This window comes from Bos indicus, chromosome 5 (assembly GCF_029378745.1).
Source record: "Bos indicus isolate NIAB-ARS_2022 breed Sahiwal x Tharparkar chromosome 5, NIAB-ARS_B.indTharparkar_mat_pri_1.0, whole genome shotgun sequence".
NCBI lineage: Eukaryota > Metazoa > Chordata > Mammalia > Artiodactyla > Bovidae > Bos > Bos indicus.
This window is the reverse complement of record NC_091764.1, coordinates 48,912,776-48,932,402: the sequence shown is the minus strand read 5'-3', so window position 1 is coordinate 48,932,402 and position 19,627 is coordinate 48,912,776. Positions and strand designations below refer to the sequence as shown.

Below are 19,627 nucleotides of genomic sequence, written 5' to 3'. Positions count from 1 at the left end.
TTGTTCTGTTTAGGCCCTCAATGGATTGAATAATGCCCATCCACTTTGGGGAGGACAATTTACTGCATCCATTGGTTCAAATGTTGACCTTATGGCAACTGGACTTGGCATGGTGATCATTTTGAAAGGTATAGAAACATTGGATCATTACAGTATATAACAGGAGCTAAAATGTTGTTAGTGTGCTAGGTCCATTATACTTCAAAAAACAAACAAGCAAACTCATAGAAAAAGATCAGATTTATGGTTACCAGAGGTGGGAAATGGAGGGAGGGGAAATCCAATGGAGGAGGGGAGGATGAAGGCAGTCAAAAAGTATAAACTTCCAGTTATAAGATAAATAAGTATTAGGGATGTAATGTACAACATGAAAACTACAGTTAACACAGCTCTATGTTATATATGAAAGTTGTTGAGAGTAAATCCTAGGAGTTCTCATCATAAGGAAAACTTTTTTTTTCTCTTTAATTTTGTATCTCTATGAGATGATGGGTGTTCGCTAATGTTTTGTGGTAGTCATTTCATGATGTATCTAAGTCAATTCATTATGCTGTTTACCTTAAACTTGTACAGTGCTGTGTGTCAATTATACCTCAATAAACCTGGAAGAAAACCACCCCCCCCCCAAATTCTCATCTCATCCAGAAACACGCTTACAGACAAACCCAGAAATAATGTTAATCTGAGCCCCCTGTGGCCAGTCAAGTTGACACATAAAATTAATCATCACACATAATGATGTTTAAAATAGGTAAACCAGACTTTAGGAATTGTACTGGTTTATCATGAAAGTCTTTCTGGACATAATAGTAAGATGATATCCTTCCTAATCTTGGGGCAAGATTGTAATAAAAAGGAATGGTTGTTCCCATTCATTCCTTCTAGAATAGAAAAAGAGGTGGGTGTTTGACTTGGGGAGGGAAGGTCACCCCAACCTGTCAGTTTTCAGAAAGAGGACTGGGAAGAATTGAGCTAAGTAAGACTCAGAGAAAAGGAGAAGTGGCAGGTTCTTAATGCTCAGAGTTTTTGCTTCTGATGTTGTTTTTAATGTAGCTAGCAATAAGTACAGTTGTTGATATTTTGTTTAATACTCAAGTTATTTATATATCTAATAAAAGTTGAAAACATACGTAATTTTTAAAATTCTAAGTAAACTTGAATTTACTCTAAAATATCAGCAATATAATTTAAATCATTTTTTGCTGCCATACTGTTATTTCTTCCTTCTTAGGATTATCATTATACTTATTTTGATATCTTATTTAAGCTTCAGTAATATTATTTTGATACCTTTCTGGGATCTCAATTATCTTAGCAGAGCCTGAACAGTTAAGCTGTGGATCCCCTGTCTCTGTTTTAGAAGGATTTGTGAACTTGGGTTGGAAAACATCACACCTTGATGTTTACTAAACTCTAACTAGGTTGCACAGAATCTCACTGAAATGTAGCATTTACTTAAATTGTAGAAAAAGTTATCATTTAGCTACTGCTGCATAACAAACACACATGTCAGTATCATTCAACAATAGCCATTCATTTCTCATGCACCTATAGGTCAGTTGGAATAGCTTTTCTGATCTTAGTTAAACTTCCTCATACCTTGGTGGGTTGTGTGATCTACAGTGAGCCAAGCCAGTGGATTCTGCCTTTTGCTGCACTTTTGTAGGCTGGCTGGGCAGTTCTGTGCCAAGTATCTTTCGTTTTCCTTAGACTAGTAGACCACTCTGGGAAAATTCTTCCCATGGTGATGAAGAATGCACTAACACACCAGTGAAAACACATGATGCTTCTTCAGGCCTAGGTTCAACACTGGCGCACAATCTCTTTGGCTAAAACAAGTCATGTGCTAGAGTTCAAAGCCTAGAGTGGGGAAGTACACTTTGCATTTTGTGAGTGGAATTGCAAAGTCACAAAGAAAAACTGAATACAGAAGTGAAAAATTTCAGTCTGTCTCAGCAGCAAACCTCAGAAGTTTAGGCACAATCAAGGGCTTTATCACCAACAGAAATCACAGATACTTTGATATTTCTAGATATTACAGAGATCTGTAAATATTATTTTTGTTCATCATACTTTGAAATTGTGATTGTTATTCAACCTGCAAGAAGCAAATATTATTTCATGAGAGCAAAGTCGCTCTATCTGCAGATGTTCAGGTGATGTAGCTGGCCAACATTTGGGCAGCTTTCTGCCACCAAAGATTGCAGTACCACCCTGGTGATCCAGACATCCACGTTGCTTTTTCTAGTGTTCTTGTATTAATATGTGGAAAGAGATAAGATCCACCCCAAAGTTTAATGTTCCAAATCAAATGAAAACCAACTGCCTTCACACTGCTATGCTATTGCAAAATAAAATTTAACTTTAACTTGTCAATATTTCAAATGTATTGTCTTGCTATTTACTATATTGATAAAGAAACCCAAAATTACTAGATCACATTTGTTTCATTTTAATATTTTGCTGACTATATTTCAATATAACAGGTTTCCTTTATAACTTTTTATTTTATATATTTTAAAATATTATTCTGACTAGGGGTTCCAAAGACTTTACCAAAGGGCCCAAGTGCTCCATGGCAGGAAAATGTTCATGAGGTCTCTACTCTACGTACCTATTATCATCTAGTTCCTCCCAGATATTGTTTCTTTAAATAAGCCAACCTATTTCATCATGCTATGGGCTACTGAGGGAAGAGTCACATGTTTACACATGAGCCAGAGTATTTATTAAGTGGACAGAAACATGGCCTGACTCCTCACTGGCCACCACGGTGTGAGACATCCCCCAGGAGAAAGTGCATCTGGAAGAAGAGAGAATAGCAGAGGCTATCTGATTTATTGCCATATCCCCACAGAGAGTTTCTCTTGCAGAGAAACCTAAAGTTTTCTCTTTTTTTTATGAAGAGATGGACAATTTTCACTTTGTACCTCGACTCTCGCAGTGGCTTCACAGGGCAGGTTTTCCTAGCAGGATTCTGTAGCTCTTGACTCATTACGTACTATCAAGCCTCCAGGAAGGCTGCTGCTGCTGATGCTGCTAAGTCACTTCAGTCGTGTCCGACTGTGTGACTCTGTGTGACCCCACAGACGGCAGCCCACCAGGCTCCCCCATCCCTGGGATTCTCCAGGCAAGAACACTGGAGTGGGTTGCCATTTTCTTCTCCAATGCATGAAAGTGAAAAGTGAAAGTGAAGTCTCTCAGTCATGTCTGACTCTTCATGACCCCATGGACTGCAGCCTACCAGGCTCCTCTGTCCATGGGATTTTCCAGGCAAGAGTACTGGAGTAGGGTGCCATTGCCTTCTCCAGGAAGGCTAAACAATTACAATTCTTTTTCCTACAGAGCTGCTCTGCCTCCAGACTCCTCAAAGTAGAGTTCCAGGCAGCAGGCAATACTAATGGTGAGGGCTGGCACACTGGATAAAACTTATTCACCAACCCAACTCTGTGCTTTTCCTACCTTCCCTCCAGAAGGAAATACAGTCGTGCCCTGCTAACTCTCTGAGGTGCTGCCTTTGCTAATATATAAGGCTTGTTAATGGGCTGATGTTATTATTATTTTCTTCCAGGTAATAATATCTCTCTTTAAAGTGTAGAGAGTGTTTTCATGTGGAGGAATGATCTAAAAGCCAGAGGTTTCAGTGAGTCAAGTGAACAGTAAGGCAGCTAATATGACAAAAAGAGAATGGTTTTTGGTATAATAAAAGGGAAGTGAAGTGAAAGTCGCTCAGTCATGTCCAACTCTTTGTGACCCCATGGACTGTAGCCTGGCAGGCTCTTCTGTCCATGGAATTCTCCAGGCCAGAATACTGGAGTGGGTTGTCACTTCCTTTTCCTGGGGCTCTTCCCAACCCAGGGATAGAACCCACGTCTCCTGCATCGCAGGTGGATTCTTTACCATCTGAGCCACCAGGGAAGCCTAGTCACTCGATAAATGTTAGTTCCAGTTCTTTTTGTGTGTGAGTGCTTCCTGATTACCTAGCTCTGTGACCAAATGTAAGTTTAAGATATGGACCTTTTCTTTGCCTGTGTGTGTGCAGAGTCGTGTCTGACTCTTTGCAACTCCATGGATTAGCCCACCAGGCTCCTCTGTCTATGGAATTTTCCAGGCAAGAATACTGGAGCAGGTTGCCATTTTTTACTCCAGGGCATCTTCCCGACCCAGGGATTGAACCCGTGTCTCTTGAGTCTCCTGATTGGCAGGCAGATTCGTTACCATTGCACCACCTTGGGAAGCCTCATTTCTTTAAGAAGGTTTTATTTATATTGTTGAGATGTTAGAGGACAATCTTTTCTTTTCCCCAGTGATTACTGTGTGGCAGGCAGCAATGTGGGCAATATAAGCAACTTAAAATTTGGAAGGAAAAAATAGCCGACTGTCTGTTGTGTTGTCTATACAATCTCAGACCAGCAGCTGAGTTATTTCACTGAACTCTTTTGAGTATTAGAAGGCAGACTAAATTCTTTACTTGCTGCCCAGCAACTTGAGGATGGAAAACACATCGTTTGATTAATTAAAAGCAAAAGGTTGGATCTTACTTACCTTTCCATTCTTTAATTAACGAAGCCCACAGGCCACATGAGGAAGTAATAACACTCATTATGTTGTGATGAAGGACTGTGATGATGAGTTAAGTCAGATGGGACTCCAGGCATGATTTCCTTCAAGGCTTCCCCAAGATGTTGCCCTGAACATAGACAGATCCTTACTTGTTGAAGAATTCCATCTCACCAGTCCAAGCACGTGCTTCTTCAGAGAGTACAGTTCCTATTGCAAGGGAAAGAAGAGCCCTTGAAACAAAGGGTTATATCTTAATTAAGCCTAGGCATCCTTTCTGGAATTTCCTTTATTGAAAGAACACCTCCTTTGATTTGTATCTGTTTGTGTTAGTCTTTGGAACAAAAAAAAAAAAAAAAATAAAAGATTGATCCCTTCCAGGCAGAACTGCCCCATTTGAATGATCAAAAGCCATGTCAACCGACTTACAAACCAACAAATTATTTTCTTATTGTCCTTTAAATCTCCCAGGAAGCACCAGGAAACTTTTGAAGATAGTCTTCATTCCCCAGGCTTTGTTCACTATCCTTCATGCCTGTGGGTGGTCTCAGGGAATTTGAGGAAATGACAAACACTCATTCTGTGCAGGTGGAAACCCCCACCCCACCTTCCCACTTCCTCCAGAGTCCTTGGCTCCAGTGATCAGAGTGTGAGAGCTTCTCTTATTGTGTCACCAAGGCACTGCTGAAATTTTTAGTTAGGTGACTTCTCACCCACAGGGAAAGTGAGCTTTAAACTAACACTCGCTGCTCATTCAACTACAGCAATATCAGTTAAGATGCTGTCTCCACATAAATGTAAAGGAGGAATGAAATAGCACACTCACTTTCTTAAGTCCACTCTCTGATGGGAGTAAGGAATAACCCAGTAGCATTGTTATTATGAGACACTGAGTGTCAACATTTTTGCCCTCATTTCCTTTTTTCTTTTTTTTTAGGCTAAGTTCAGCATCTCCATTATCTTTAAGAATCAGAGAAGGTGGTGGCTTTCCAACTGGATTTTTTTTTCCCCAGAAAGGAAATAAAGGCCTGTGATAAGACTCTTTTTATTTAATGATCTCATGATATGCCCAAATTGAGCAGCAGTTGGGTTTTCTAGAAGTCCAACAAATATGCTTTTTAAGTGACTCTCTAATGGAATACCTATAAAAATTCTTGCTTCTTCACATGAAGATTCATTCACTAAGTTTGACGGTATAATAGAAGTCACCATTTTAAGTTAAATGAATTCTAAACTAAAACATTTTCATCTTTTTTTTTTTTTTTAATGATGTGAAGGAGTCTTTGCTGGAAATTTAGAAAATTTTTGTGGTTGACTTTGCATGCCACGTTTCAGCAAGTTGTAAATTTTATGGCTCTGGAAATACAATGTTAGCAGTGGAAATGCTGACCCTTCTCTGATTATAGTGGCACAAATAGCAATGCTATAATCTCTGTCACTGAAAAAAATCTCATAATGCTAGAACCTTGAACATGATCTGAATTGTAGAATATTTTAAAACTAACTGAAGGAAAAAACCCACAACTCTGTGGAGTCCATGCCTGTCTTTAGCATGTTGGTTTAGCTATAGGTATGGAAGCCCTCCAAACATATTCTCTCCTCCTTATAGATCTGGACATAGTTGGCTAGATTGTGAGTAGCCCCATTTCCGTAAGAGGCAGGTGGGATCCGAAACCTGAAATCTCTCATTAAATCTGCTATGTGTTGTGATTAACATGAACCTGGGCTGACACCACCCTGGTACAAACTACCATTAACTCTTGCATGGCTTGTTGATATTACTGAAGCAAAGTCCAGCCTCTGATAGCAAATTAAATCTCAGAGACAAAGAGTTTAGGGTGAAGTAGAAAGAATAGCTTTATTGCTTTGCTTGGAAAAGAGGGTCACCGCAGACTAATGTGCTCAAAACCATGTGTCCTAACTTGGAGAGGGTGGTAAGAAGCTTTTACAGTAATAGTTAACGGAGGGAGTGATCAGTTTGTGGATATTCTTCTGTTTGGTTGGTGCTGAGGTAAGTAGGAGTCAGCATCATCAACCTTCAGGTTCTAACCAGTCTTGGGTCTATGAGTTTGTGGGTAGCATACTATTGTTAACTGCTTCTCCTATTTGAAGGGGATTTCAGTATCTGCAAAACAGCTCAAAGATGTTGCTGTGTGTAATGGTGGGGAACCAGGGCCTTGCCCCAAGGCTGCACTGCTGTTTTCCTTGACTGTTTCCCCATCCTCTCCTGTTTGTATCCCCCATCCTCTCCCTTTCCTAATTAACAACTGCTTGAATCTGCCCCTTGAAACTCAGAGATGGCTAGGAAGGTTAAGTGAAGGCTGTTTCCTGTAATTAAAGAAATGGCAAACATAGAAAAGCTTTGTGCCCAGGAGCCCCACAGGACCCTACTCAGTATCATTACCTTTATCTGGTCTTCCCAAATTCTCCTCTGACACTCCTATCATCCATTCTTACGAAGCCTCCAATTTGGCAATTTGATTGTATCTTTGAATTGTGTTAGTTGTCATCCTCTGAGAAACATATGTCAAAACAGGATTAAATGTGTCTGTTTATTAATTGGGGGAAAAAGAGAGAGAGCTAACAAGATGGAGACACTTGTCAGACAGAGATACAGACCTGATCCCTCTGGAGGACATAGGTGGGAAGAGTGTCAGACTGCAGTGCAGTTCTAAGAAAATGTCTCTATGCCTGATGAGGAGTCTGTGAGTCAAAATTGCCATATGTCACGTCTTGTGAGTCTTCGTTTAGTATCCTTATGTCAACAAAAACCATCTGGTAGCTTAGATGGTAAAGAATCTGCCTGCAATTCAGGAGACCAGGGTTTGATCCCTGGGCTGGGAAGATCCCCTGGAGAAGGGAATGACAACCCACTCCAGTATTCTTGCCGGGAAAATTCCATGGACAGAGAAGCCTGGCGGGCTACAGTCTATGGGGTCTCAAAGAGTCAGACACAACTGAGCAACTAACACACACACACACATCTTGTGAGTCTGTATTAGTATCCCTGTGTCAACAAAAAAATAATAAGTTGATCTAAGAAAGTAATGGAAAATTTTATTCAAGCTAAGTTGAGGATTATAACCTGGGAATAACATCTCAGAAAACTCCAAGAATGGTTCTGCCCATTAGAAGTCAAGGCAGATTATATAAGTTTTTGGAGATGAGGACTGTATAGTAATCAGGTATTATTGTATATATTATTGGCAATTTACACAATGAAGATATAAGCATCATTGTGGCCCGTTACAAGATCAAGAAGGAATGTTATCTTTTAAAGGGTTGCTTACTGAGAAATAGGGACTTTATTTCTGAGTACATGTGCTGTACTCTGTCATTGGCTGACAACAGTTGTGGCAAGTATGGCCTCAGTGTGAACATGGTAATAGATTGAGAGCACAGAACTGGGGGCCACCAGAGGCAGCCACCGTGAGTGTGTTATGAAGACCTCTAGCTCCTTCCTAATATCATCCTCACAGCTCTATCAAAGAAACAATCTTAATAAACAATGTTTGTTCTGCAAATTGAGCTAGGCCTTTTCGAAATTATATTGTCACCACTAAGTACTGGGTTGCCCAAAAAGTTCATTGGGGTTTTTCTGTAACAGCTTATGGAAAAACCTGAAAGAACATTTTGGCCAACCCAATACTTCCAAAGAAATTCTGAACTATCTTTTGTGTCTTCCTCTTTGTGATGGTTAATTCTATATGTCAACTTGACAGAGCCACAGGGTGCCCAGATAAAGTTGTTTAGTCACTAAGTCACATCTGACTCTTTCGCGACTCTGTGGACTGTAGTCTGCCAGGCTCCTCTGTCCATGGGATTTCCTAGCAAGAATACTGGAACGGGTTGCCATTTCTTTCTCCAGTGGATCTTCTGACCCAGGGATCAAACCCACATCTCCTGCATTGGCAGGTGGATTCTTTACCACTGAGACACCACTGAGACACCACTGAGACACCAGGGAAGCCTGCCCAGATATATAGTTAAACATTATTTCTGGGTGTTTCAGTTGAGATTAGCATTTGAATCTGTAAATTGAGTAGAGTAAAAGCAGACTGCCCTCCTTCATGTGAGTGGGCCTTGTCGAATGAATGTGTGAGGGCCTAAATAAAACAAAAAGTCTGAATAAGAGATAATTTGCCCTCTTTGCTTGACTGCTGACCTGGGGTATCAGTCTTCTGCCCTCAGACTAGGACTTCTACTGTTGGAGCTCCTGGTTCTCAGGCCTTTAGACTCAGACCAGAACCACACACTGGCTTCTTGGTTCTCCAGCTTGCAGATTACAGTTTGGCAGATTTGGGGACTTCTCAGCGTCCTTCATTGTATAAGCCAATTCCTTATAATAAATATTTCTCTCTCCATGTCTCTCTCTCTATATATATCCCCTATTGGTTCTGTTTCTCTGGAGAAGCCTGACTAAGATGCTTTGTAAAACCAATGCTTTTCTATGGATTTCCCTGGTGGTTCAGTGGTTAAGAATTCACCTTCTAGTGCTGGGGGTGTAGACTTCGCCTTCCATCCCTGGTCTGGGAGCTAAGATTCCATGTGCCTCAGGTCAACCGCCCCCTACTCGCCCCCCCCCCACCAAAAAAATAAAACAGAAACAATATTGTAACAAATCCAATAAAGACTTCTAAAAAAATGGTCCACATCAAAAGAAATCTTTGAAACTAGAGCACTTCTGTTTTTTCTTCAGATAAAGCTTAGCATTCTTTTAAAAACCTTGGAACACTTTATTTCTCTACCTGTATTCTTGCCTGGGAAATCCCATTGACAGAGGAGCCTGGCAGGCTACAGTCCATGGGGTCACAAAAGAGTCAGACATGACCTAGCAACTAAACAACAACCATAAATTTTCATATCATTTCTATAAAGCATGGAGAGATCTGAACACTTTTTGAGGTGATGAGGATTTAATGGTTAAGATTTTTGATCATAAGTGATAGAAGCCAATTCTTGTTAACCTAAAAGAGGGGGAAAAAGACTGAAAGGATATGGGGTGACTCACACCATCAGATGGCTTCTTGCCATCAAACAACTGTTGAATTTTACACTCGGTGGGAGAAACTGTATTCTCCAGTGTCATGATAGTGTTTTGAGTCCATAGCAATGAAATATTTGCCTTGGGTTACCTGTTAAATCCCTATCTGGCTAAACATTAAGCCTGGAAAATCATCAATTACAAATGAGAAGGGGCTTGAGTAAGACATAAAAATAAATAGAAAAGGAGCAGTTGGACAGGCATGAGGCAAAGCTCTCTAGAGCTCAGGATGCTGGCTTCTATGTAGTAGCCAACTCTGGTCTGTAAAATCCAGTAATCAACTGTATGAGACTTGGAGGAAATGCCAGGCCAAGGATTCATCAGTGCCATGTGTATATTGCCACGCAACAGTCAATGGTTTAGGAACTGTGTGAGGCTGTTTTCTGGCTGGACTAATTTATGGATTTTAAAATGGTTTTTGTTGAAGTGGGAATATTCAAGGGGGAAAGGTCCATCTTTTTTATTTCCCCTTGTGATGATGGACTCAGAGAGGCTATGAAGTTGGTCGATTCGGTAGATACGACTTTTACCCTTTTTACTTTTCTAACAGCTACGCTCAAGATAAAGCACTTTGCAATCTGAGCAATAGAGCCGGGGAGACACAAACTGTCTCTGGCAGGAACAACTTCTAGGCTTTTTCAAAGTTGCCAAAGATCATGGGAAGAAGGGAACATGAGAGAGTAGTGGAACTATCCAAGCATATTTTGAAAGAGTCACAAAATTCAGCATGAAAGCAAATAAATATTAGAGATGACAATGAAGGAGAAAATGAATTCCAGAATCCCTGTACTACTCATTGAATTGAAATTGGTCTGCAGTCTTGAAGCTAATGAATAGAGGGTGATCTAGAAAGTCAGGCCATTTTATGATTTTAGATCTACTGCCTATAGAAATTATTATTATAGAATTTGAGTTTGAATTGTATTATAGCCTATTTCTCTCCATAAAATTAGCTGCTGCTACTGTGATAGGGAACAGGGAACAAGGAGGTAAGCATAAAACTGTGGCTTCTTTAGAACTGTTTTGTTTATTAGAACATGTTGATGGAAGGCACATTAGAGACTTTTTAGCCTACTAGTCCTATGGTGGAGGTCCAGAGAGAATAAATGACTTGTCTGAAGTCACAAGTTAAAGATGAATGAAGCAGGACTTTTGGATTCTGTATAGGCTGTAGGAAGCTGGAAAGAAAATTGTTCTCACTCTGCTACTGCTGTTGCTGCTCAGTCTAACAACCACAAAAAAATTGCCACTATGCAAATTCATAATTTTCCTGAACCTAGCAGAATACTCAGAGCTATGGGACAATTCCAAATGGTCTTAAGTTAACAATGATCTGAATGTTGACTTTCAGTAATATTTGACACAGTGGCTACTTCTTTTCTATGATGTACTTTTTTCACTTGGTTTCAAGGGCCCAACACTCTTTATTTTCTTTGTTCTTTAGTGGCTGCTGCTTCTCAATTTCCTTAAGAGATCCCTACTTTTCTTCTAACCCATAATGTTGAAGTCATATAGGACTCACCCTTGGTCTCTTCTCCCTTCCACAGTCACTCCATTGGTGAGCTCATCCAGTCTCATGGCTTTAAATACCACTTCTGTTCTGGTGACTCTCATATTTATATCTTCAATTCAGCTTCCTTCTTGAACTCCAGACTTATATATTCATTGACTTATTGGCGTATCTTCCTAAATGTCTAGTAAGCATCTCAAACTTTATATGCCTCAACTTCAACTCTTATGTCTCTCCCCACAAGACTGCTCCTCTTGGAGCCTTCCAATGTCAGTTGTAGCAGTTCCATTCTTCGAATTTCTCAGGCCGAAAACCTTGATGAAAGGGGTCACCCTTTCTCTCACATTCCAAATCCTAATCATCAGGAAATCCGACTTAAAAATGTATCCTGAATCTGACTCTTCTTCTCACCTCTACTGCTATCACTCAACCCAGTCACCCCCAATTTCCACTTAAATTATTGAGATATCCTCCTAATCAGTCTCCTTATTTCTAGTCTTGTCCTCATTCCACTTTAGCCTGTTTCAAACAGCTACCAAAGTGGACTTTAAAACATAAATCAAATTATGCCACTTGTCTGTTCAAAATCATCCAGTTCAGTTCAGTTGCTCCATCGTGTCTGACTCTTTGCAACCCCATGAATCGCAGCATGCCAGGCCTCCCTGTCCATCACCAACTCCTGGAGTTCACTCAGACTCACGTCTATCGAGTCAGTGATGCCATCCAGCCATCTCATCCTCTGTCATCCCCTTCTCCTCCTGCCCCCAATCCCTCCCAGCATCACAGTCTTTTCCAATGAGTCAACTCTTTGCATCAGGTGGCCAAAGTTTTGGAGTTTCAGCTTTAGCATTAGTCCTTCCAAAGAACACCTAGGACTGATCTCCTTTAGAATGGACTCGTTGGATCTCCTTGCAGTCCAAGGGACTCTCAAGAGTCTTTTCCAACACCACAGTCCAAATGCATCAATTCTTCGGTGCTCAGCTTTCTTCACAGTCCAACTCTCACATCCATACATGACCACAGGAAAAACCATAGCCTTGACTAGACGGACCTTTGTTGGCAAAGTAATGTCTCTGCTTTTCAATATGCTGTCTAGGTTGGTCATAACTTTCCTTCCAAGGAGTAAGCGTCTTTTAATTTCATGGCTGCAGTCACCATCTGCAGTGATTTTGGAGCCCCAAGAAATAAAGTCTGACACTGTTTCCACTGTTTCCCCATCTATTTCCCATGAAGTGATGGGACCAGATGCCATGATCTTCGTTTTCTGAATGTTGAGCTTTAAGCCAACTTTTTCACTCTCCACTTTCACTTTCATCAAGAGGCTTTTTAGTTCCTCTTCACTTTCTAAAAACTGTACAAAAAAGATCTTCACGACCAAAATAATCACGATGGTGTGATCACTCACCTAGAGCCAAACATCCTGGAATGTGAAGTCAAGTGGGCCTTAGGAAGCATCACTATGAACAAAGCTAGTGGAGGTGATGGAATTCCAGTGGAGCTATTTCAAATCCTGAAAGATGATGCTGTGAAAGGGCTGCACTCAATATGCCAACAAATTTGGAAAACTCAGCAGTGGCCACAGGACTGGAAAAGGTCAGTTTTCATTCCAATCCCAAAGAAAGGCAATGCCAAAGAATGCTCAAACTACCACACAATTGCATTCATCGCACACGCTAGTAAAGGAATGCTCAAAATTCTCCAAGCCCGGCTTCAGCAATACGTGAACCGCGAACTTCCAGATGTTCAAGCTGGTTTTAGAAAAGGCAGAGGAACCAGAGATCAAATTGCCAACATCAGCTGGATCATTGAAAAAGCAAAAGAGTTCCAGAAAAACATCTATTTCTGCTTTATTGAGTATGCCAAATCCTTTGACTGTGTGGATCACAAGAAACTATGGAAAATTCTGAAAGAGATGGGAATACCAGACCACCTGACCTGCCTCTTGAGAAACCTATATGCAGGTTAGGAAGCAACAGTTAGAACTGGACATAGAACAACAGACTGGTTCCAAATAGGAAAAGGAGTCCATCAAGGCTGTATATTGTCACCTTGCTTATTTAACTTATATGCAGAGTACATCATGAGAAAACTATCCAGGATTCCCCATATTTAGAGTAAAAGCCTGGTATGGGCTGAATCATATCCCCTAAATTCATATGTTGAAGTTCCAACCTCCCCAGCACCTCAGAGTGGAGATATTTGGAGATAGAATCTTTCAATTCAGTTCAGTCACTCAGTCGTGTGTGACTCTTTGCGACCCCATGAACCGCAGCACTCCAGGCCTCCCTGTCCATCACCAACTCCTGGAGTTCAACCAGACTCACGTCCATCGAGTCAGTGATGCCATCCAGCCATCTCATCCTCTGTTGTCCCCTTCTCCTCCTGCCCCCAATCCCTCCCAGCATCAGAGTCTTTTCCAATGAGTCAACTCTTCGCATGAGGTGGCCAAAGTACTGGAGTTTCAGCTTTAGCATCATTCCTTCCAAAGAAATCCCAGGGCTGATCTCCTTCAGAATGGACTGGTTGGATCTATCTTTAAAAAGGTAATTAAAGTAAAATAAGATGGTACGGGTGGGCCCTGATCCAATGTGATTAGTGCCCTTACAAGAAGAGGAGATGAGGACACTGATAACACATAGGCCAAAGGATAATCACATGAACACACAGCAATAAGACAGCCATCTGCAAGTCAAGAAGAAAAGCCTCAGAAGAAACCAACTCTATCAATACCTCGATGTCCGATTTTCAACCTCCAGAACTGTGAGACAGTTTCTGTTGTTTAAGCCAATTGTTGTGGTACTTTGGTATGACAGCCCTCGAAAACTAATACAAAGCTCAGATCCTTTCAATGGCCCATGAGGACCTGCATGATTTGGTTCCCAGTTCCATGTCTCACCCTCTTCTCCACCTCTCCCATGCTACTCCAGCCACACTGGTTTTGAGCAAGCCAGGTATACTCTTGCTTTAGGACTTTTGCTCAAAACTGTTCCTGCCTGGACCACTGTTCCTCCAAGTATAATGGGCTCATATACTCTCCTCTCTCTAGTCTTTGCTCAAATGTGACTTTCTTAATGAAACCTACCCTGAAGACTCTACTTAAAACTTCAATATTTCCCCTCTTCCTTCCCCAGTATTCACAGTCCATGTTCTCTGTTCTGTTACCTTCTAACGTGATATAATTTACTTGCTTGTTATGTTTGATATTGTGCCAGAAGTGTCTATTGCTCCTCCATACCCACTCTTTACCATTCTTTATCCTGCTCTGTGCCCTGAGAAGGTGACATCTGTGGGTGGTATCAACAATCTTCCTTGCTCTCTGGCTTCTAGTTGAGTTCAACCACGAGAGGCTCAGTCCAAAAATTGGATGTGGGGGAAAAGAGAGTGTTCAGGCTGTGTATTTCCCCCAGTTCCTCTGTTAAAGGAGACTAGACTGGTCAGCAGTGTCCCTTTGCTGTTGGGGAAGCAAGGAGTTGAGGGATTGGCAGACTTTCAGGGGCTCTGGTGGGCTGACTTCATCTGTGGAGCCTGTTAGTCACAAGAATGTCATTAATTAGTTCACTCTCAGAGGTGTGTTTACTGAGTGAGTCTGAGCTTGTTCAGCTGACTTTCAGAATGAAGGCCTGACAATAGTTGGCTTGCAAAACCATGTTTGCTGAAGTGTGTTTTTGTTGATTATTTGAACTAGTTTAAAAGTGGTTCTGATGACTACGGATTACCATGGCTATTACTTTCTCTAACTGAGTGGCAGGTTCTGGATTTTCACCTCTCTGCCATATTGTGCTTTCTTCTTTTCAAGCCTCCAGTAACAGCTTCCTCCTATTGCTAACCTCAAGGTGCTTTATTAGGAAAGCGTCATTGAGCTATGCGTATTCACTCCATTTGAGTGTATAGTCTATTTTCTGGAGGATCCTAATACACTGCTTGTTTGTTTGTTCTTCTACCCCTGCTAGAAAGTACACTCCATGAAGACAGGGACTTTTCCCCCTAGTTTTGCATCTAAGTGCCTGGAAGAGTATCTGGCATATAATGGTGCTCAATACATATTTGTTGTTTACTTGATAGACTTATCCTAGAGTTCTTATCAGATATAAATTGATACCTCTCAATCCATACTCTACATCTCTCAATCACTTTTTAATATTTATTTCTCTTTTTGTTCTCTGTATAAATATCTCAGTACTATTTCCTGATTTATATTTCTCTCTTCATCTTGTTCTGTCCAGAATTTATGTCATCTAATGAATGCTTTCTTTCAATGACTATATATTTAATTTTATTTCTAATGGTTCATTTTCTAATCCATCTGTCCTGATTTCAGTTCTGTCTGTTTTTGCTTCACAATTCTTTGTTCTTTTTATAGCTACTATGGCTTCTTTCTTCTCTCTTAGGCCCATAGACATACTTACATTAAAGTTGTTTTTAGTTCAATAATATTTTGCTTGGGTTGATATTTTTTCTCTCTTGATTGTAGATTTTATTGACTATTTTTCTTAGTTTTCCTCATTTGTTTTCAAATTTTGGTATATAGGCTCATCTTGAATTGGAATTTTCTTTTTATTATTTGGTTTTGCTCTCTTTCTCTCTCTGGGCTCACCTTACCCTAAGTAGGTAGTCATCTTGTGGTTGACTCCATTCAATACTCAAGGGATTTAATAGAGAACCAGGTTGTACTTTGGACTCCAGACCTATGGTGATATTAAAGAGAGAGTAAATCCTATCACTAAGCATGTGGACAACTTGGTCTTGGATTGGGATAGCCGCATTCTCCTACAGTAGTAGATAAGTGGGCATAATTAAGGCACAGCTTCAGGATGTGGTTAACTGAAGTATTTTCAGCCTTTTTAAGGGCAGAAAACCATACTCCAGTCCCTGGATTTAAACAGTGATTTGGCTCAGGTCCCAGACTATCTACAGCTTTACCACGCTTTCTGGTTTGTATTTCTATTCTGTCTGTGGTTCAGAAATGATAATATTCTGTTTGAAGGAGGTTAGGCTGTTTCTATTTTCTCTTTAAAAAAATATTTTTTCTATCAATGCTGTGTGATTAAACTAGGGACAGTACTTTGAAGCATAGATTTCTAATACATCTTGATAATCAAGGAGTCAAATAGTCTCCCATAACAATTTTTGATGAATACATGATATTTCATTGGGGCAATTGCAGACTAAGCTTTGCAGACTAGATACATACATTTACTTCTTCAAGTCTCACAAAATGACAGTTATGGTCCTATTTAAGAATGCCTGTGCCCAGCCCTCCTATTCCACTTCTCTGCTTTATCTTTCTGCAAAGGATTTATATATAGCCTTTGAACAAACTATAAAAAAAATTGTAAAGTAAAGAATAATAATAATAATAAAATAAAAAAATAAAAAAAGAAAAGTAATGCATCAAAATGTAAAAAAAAAAAAAAGCAAAATGAAAATTGCCATATTACTTTGAAAATTAAAAAAAGAAATAGAAAAAAAATTACTATATATTTTATTTATTATCTATCTTCTTCCACTAGAATATAAACCCCACAAGGGGAAGGCAGAGATTTCGACTATCTGATTCATATCTGTATTCTCAGCACATTGGATAGTGCCTGATATCCTGGTAGGTCCATAAATGTTGGTTGTATAAATGGATGAAAAAGGGAATTAAAAAAGCATAAGTCACAATGATGAGAATGAGAGCAGAAACAGCTGATGGCCATAAAGTCAACATCTTGGATACTGAAAAACTGATCCATCAGAGATACTGATACATTGATTGCAAAAATAACTAGTTCTACTTTACTCCCTTTATCTATGCTCATTGCAGTGTGACTTTACAGGTCCTCCCAAGAATAAATGAAGTCTATTTCCCTGTTTCTTAAATGTGAACTGGTTTGTCATTTGCTTTGACCAATAGAAAGGGACAGAGTGGAATTTTACCAGTTTCAGCCTAGGCTTCAAAGGTGAAAGTGAAAGTCGCTCAGTCGTGTCCGACTCTTTGCGACCCCATGGACTATACAGTCCATGGAATTCTCTAGGCCAGAATACTGGAGTGGGTCACCTTTCCCTTCTCCAGGGGATCTTCCCAACCCAGGGATGGAACCCAGGTCTCCTGCATTGCAGGCAGATTCTTTACCAGCTGAGCTAAAAGAGAAGCCCAGACTTAAAAGGCCTGTCTATTTTTGCTCTGAATCTAGGAATCCCTGCTTCTGCCATAAACAATTTAGGGCTAATCTGATGGAATATGTAGCCTAGAACTGAGTTAATCCAGTCATCTTCATCAGGATGAAGAGTATGTCAGTGAATTTAGCCAAGACTGGCAAAACTGCCTTCCAGACTTGCACCTGACTGCAGATGTCTTAGAAAGTCCAGCTGAAAGCAAAAATATGGCATTGATTCATAGACTCACAAGTAATCATAAATGATTCTTGTGTTAAGCAATGAATTTTGGGGGGTAGTTTTTAACATAACAATAGCTAACTGATACAATAACTCATTTAGCAAACCGGAAAAGGCTGAAAACTAAGCCCACAGTGAGGAAGTCAACTGGTTCCTCTTACCAGATTTCCCTGTAGAATCAGAGCTATCATATTCCATTTCAATGTAGAGAAGATGGTTCAAAGTCTTTATCTATTTTATTTTTGAAATTTATTATTTATTGAAGAAAAATTGCTTTATAGAATTTTGTTGTTTTCTGTCAAACATCAACATGAATCAGCCATAGGTATACATATATCCCCTCCCTTTTGAACCTCCCTTTCATCTCCCTCCCCATCCCACCCCTCTAGGTTGATACAGATCCCCTGTTTGAGTTTCCTGAGCCATACAGCAAATTCCTGTTGGCTACCTATTTTACATATGGTAATGTAAGTTTACATGTTAGAACCCTAGATCTTTTTCCCCAACCTATGTATCCAAACAAATATTCCTTTTGCATTTTGGCATAAGTTGAGAAGTTTACTTTCTGGAGATGTCTTTGGACTCAGACATACCAGGCACATTGGGCACCAGGAGTAGTGAAGGAATCATTCTAAAAACAAGAAACAATTAAAAGTCATCAGGGATCATGGTACGAATCTGAGCTCCCGATTTGTTTCCCAGGACAGTAGCAGACAAGCTTAAACCTCTACTTGGGATACTGGAGGAAAATTTGATCTGTCCATGGAAAAGAATTTATACACATGACCAGGTGCCACCCAATGACCCTTCAACAAAATCTACCAGTCGACAAGCTCTGGCTCTCTACCTGGAGGGTTTCTAATCAGTGCTTAAATATGAAGTTTTAGTCAAGAATCATTGGCTATGTGAGGGAAGTCTTTTGTACGAAAGCCAGAGTCCAAAACAAATAAACAGAAAAAGTGAATATGGACAAGATGGAGACACTGAAGGAAGCAGAATACAACTTAAAAAAAAAACCAAAATTAATGTCTAAGAGAGATGAGAAGATATTGTACCCTCAAAACAAGACAGACAGTACTTAAAAAGAAATAATCAGATAATAAGAACAAGCTTTTAGAAATAAAATACTGACAGAAGAAATAAAAAATTTAATAGGGGAGTTGGAAGGTAAAGTTGAGGAAATATTCCCAAAAGCAGAACAAAAAGACAGAGATGAGGTCATGAGGGAAAAAAGGGTGTTTAGAAGAGAAATCCAGGAGGCTTAAAATAGCATTCCATAGGATCAAAATTTATTTACTCAGCATTTTTATGGCTTAATATTAAAACTGTTTTCGATTTTTGCAATTATCGGCAGTTCTTGCAGTGAATGCCTTTGAAGCTAAATTTTGATCTGTGCCATGATTATTTCCTTGGGATAAAATTACAGAATGAAATTACCAGATTAAAATATATAAACATGTTAAAGGCTTTTGATACGTGTTGCCAGACAGAAAGATTGTTTCAATTTATAATACCAGGATATGAGAACAGTTGTTTGTGACTTTTTCTTAAATTCAATCATCTTTGTCTCAATCTATCTGGTAATGGGTTCCCACTGTATCAACAATAGGTATGGGAATTGGCAGTTACAATTTACTTTTATTTCCCAACAGGATTAAACAAATTATCATTGGCTAAAATCCTGACTTGTCTGGGTACATTCTGCTTTGTTCTATAAATAAAAACCCCAGAGAAATCCAGTATTGCTTACAAAAAAGCTCTGTGATACCGAGCTTGCTGACTTTCACCATTGCTGTTTCAGTGTTTATCTATTTTTGTATTTCTCTATAAACTACATATTTTGGACTGCTTATCAGGTTTATGGACTTCTTATTGGTTCATATAAAAGATAGAGCGCCTAGTTTAGAACAAGAAGACTAGGTCAGGCAAAAGGAGAAGGTGACACAGGGGAAGAAAGACATTCCCTGCATTTCCAAGTATTTAGTTTTCTTGGTAGCTTTACCAGTGAAACTGACTGGAAAAGAGAACCTGATTAGACATGAAACTTGTAGCTTACCAACTGGTATCTGTTCTCTGGGAAATCACCCAACCAGAAACTTTTAACTCAGTAAATTTAATAAAAGGCAGACCTGAAA

General features: G+C 39.8%; 1 pseudogene; it reads left to right on the top strand.

The window, feature by feature from the left end:
* The window catches only part of LOC139182954 (large ribosomal subunit protein uL30 pseudogene), a 41,688-nt pseudogene extending 22,061 nt beyond the window's left edge, over positions 1-19,627 (top strand).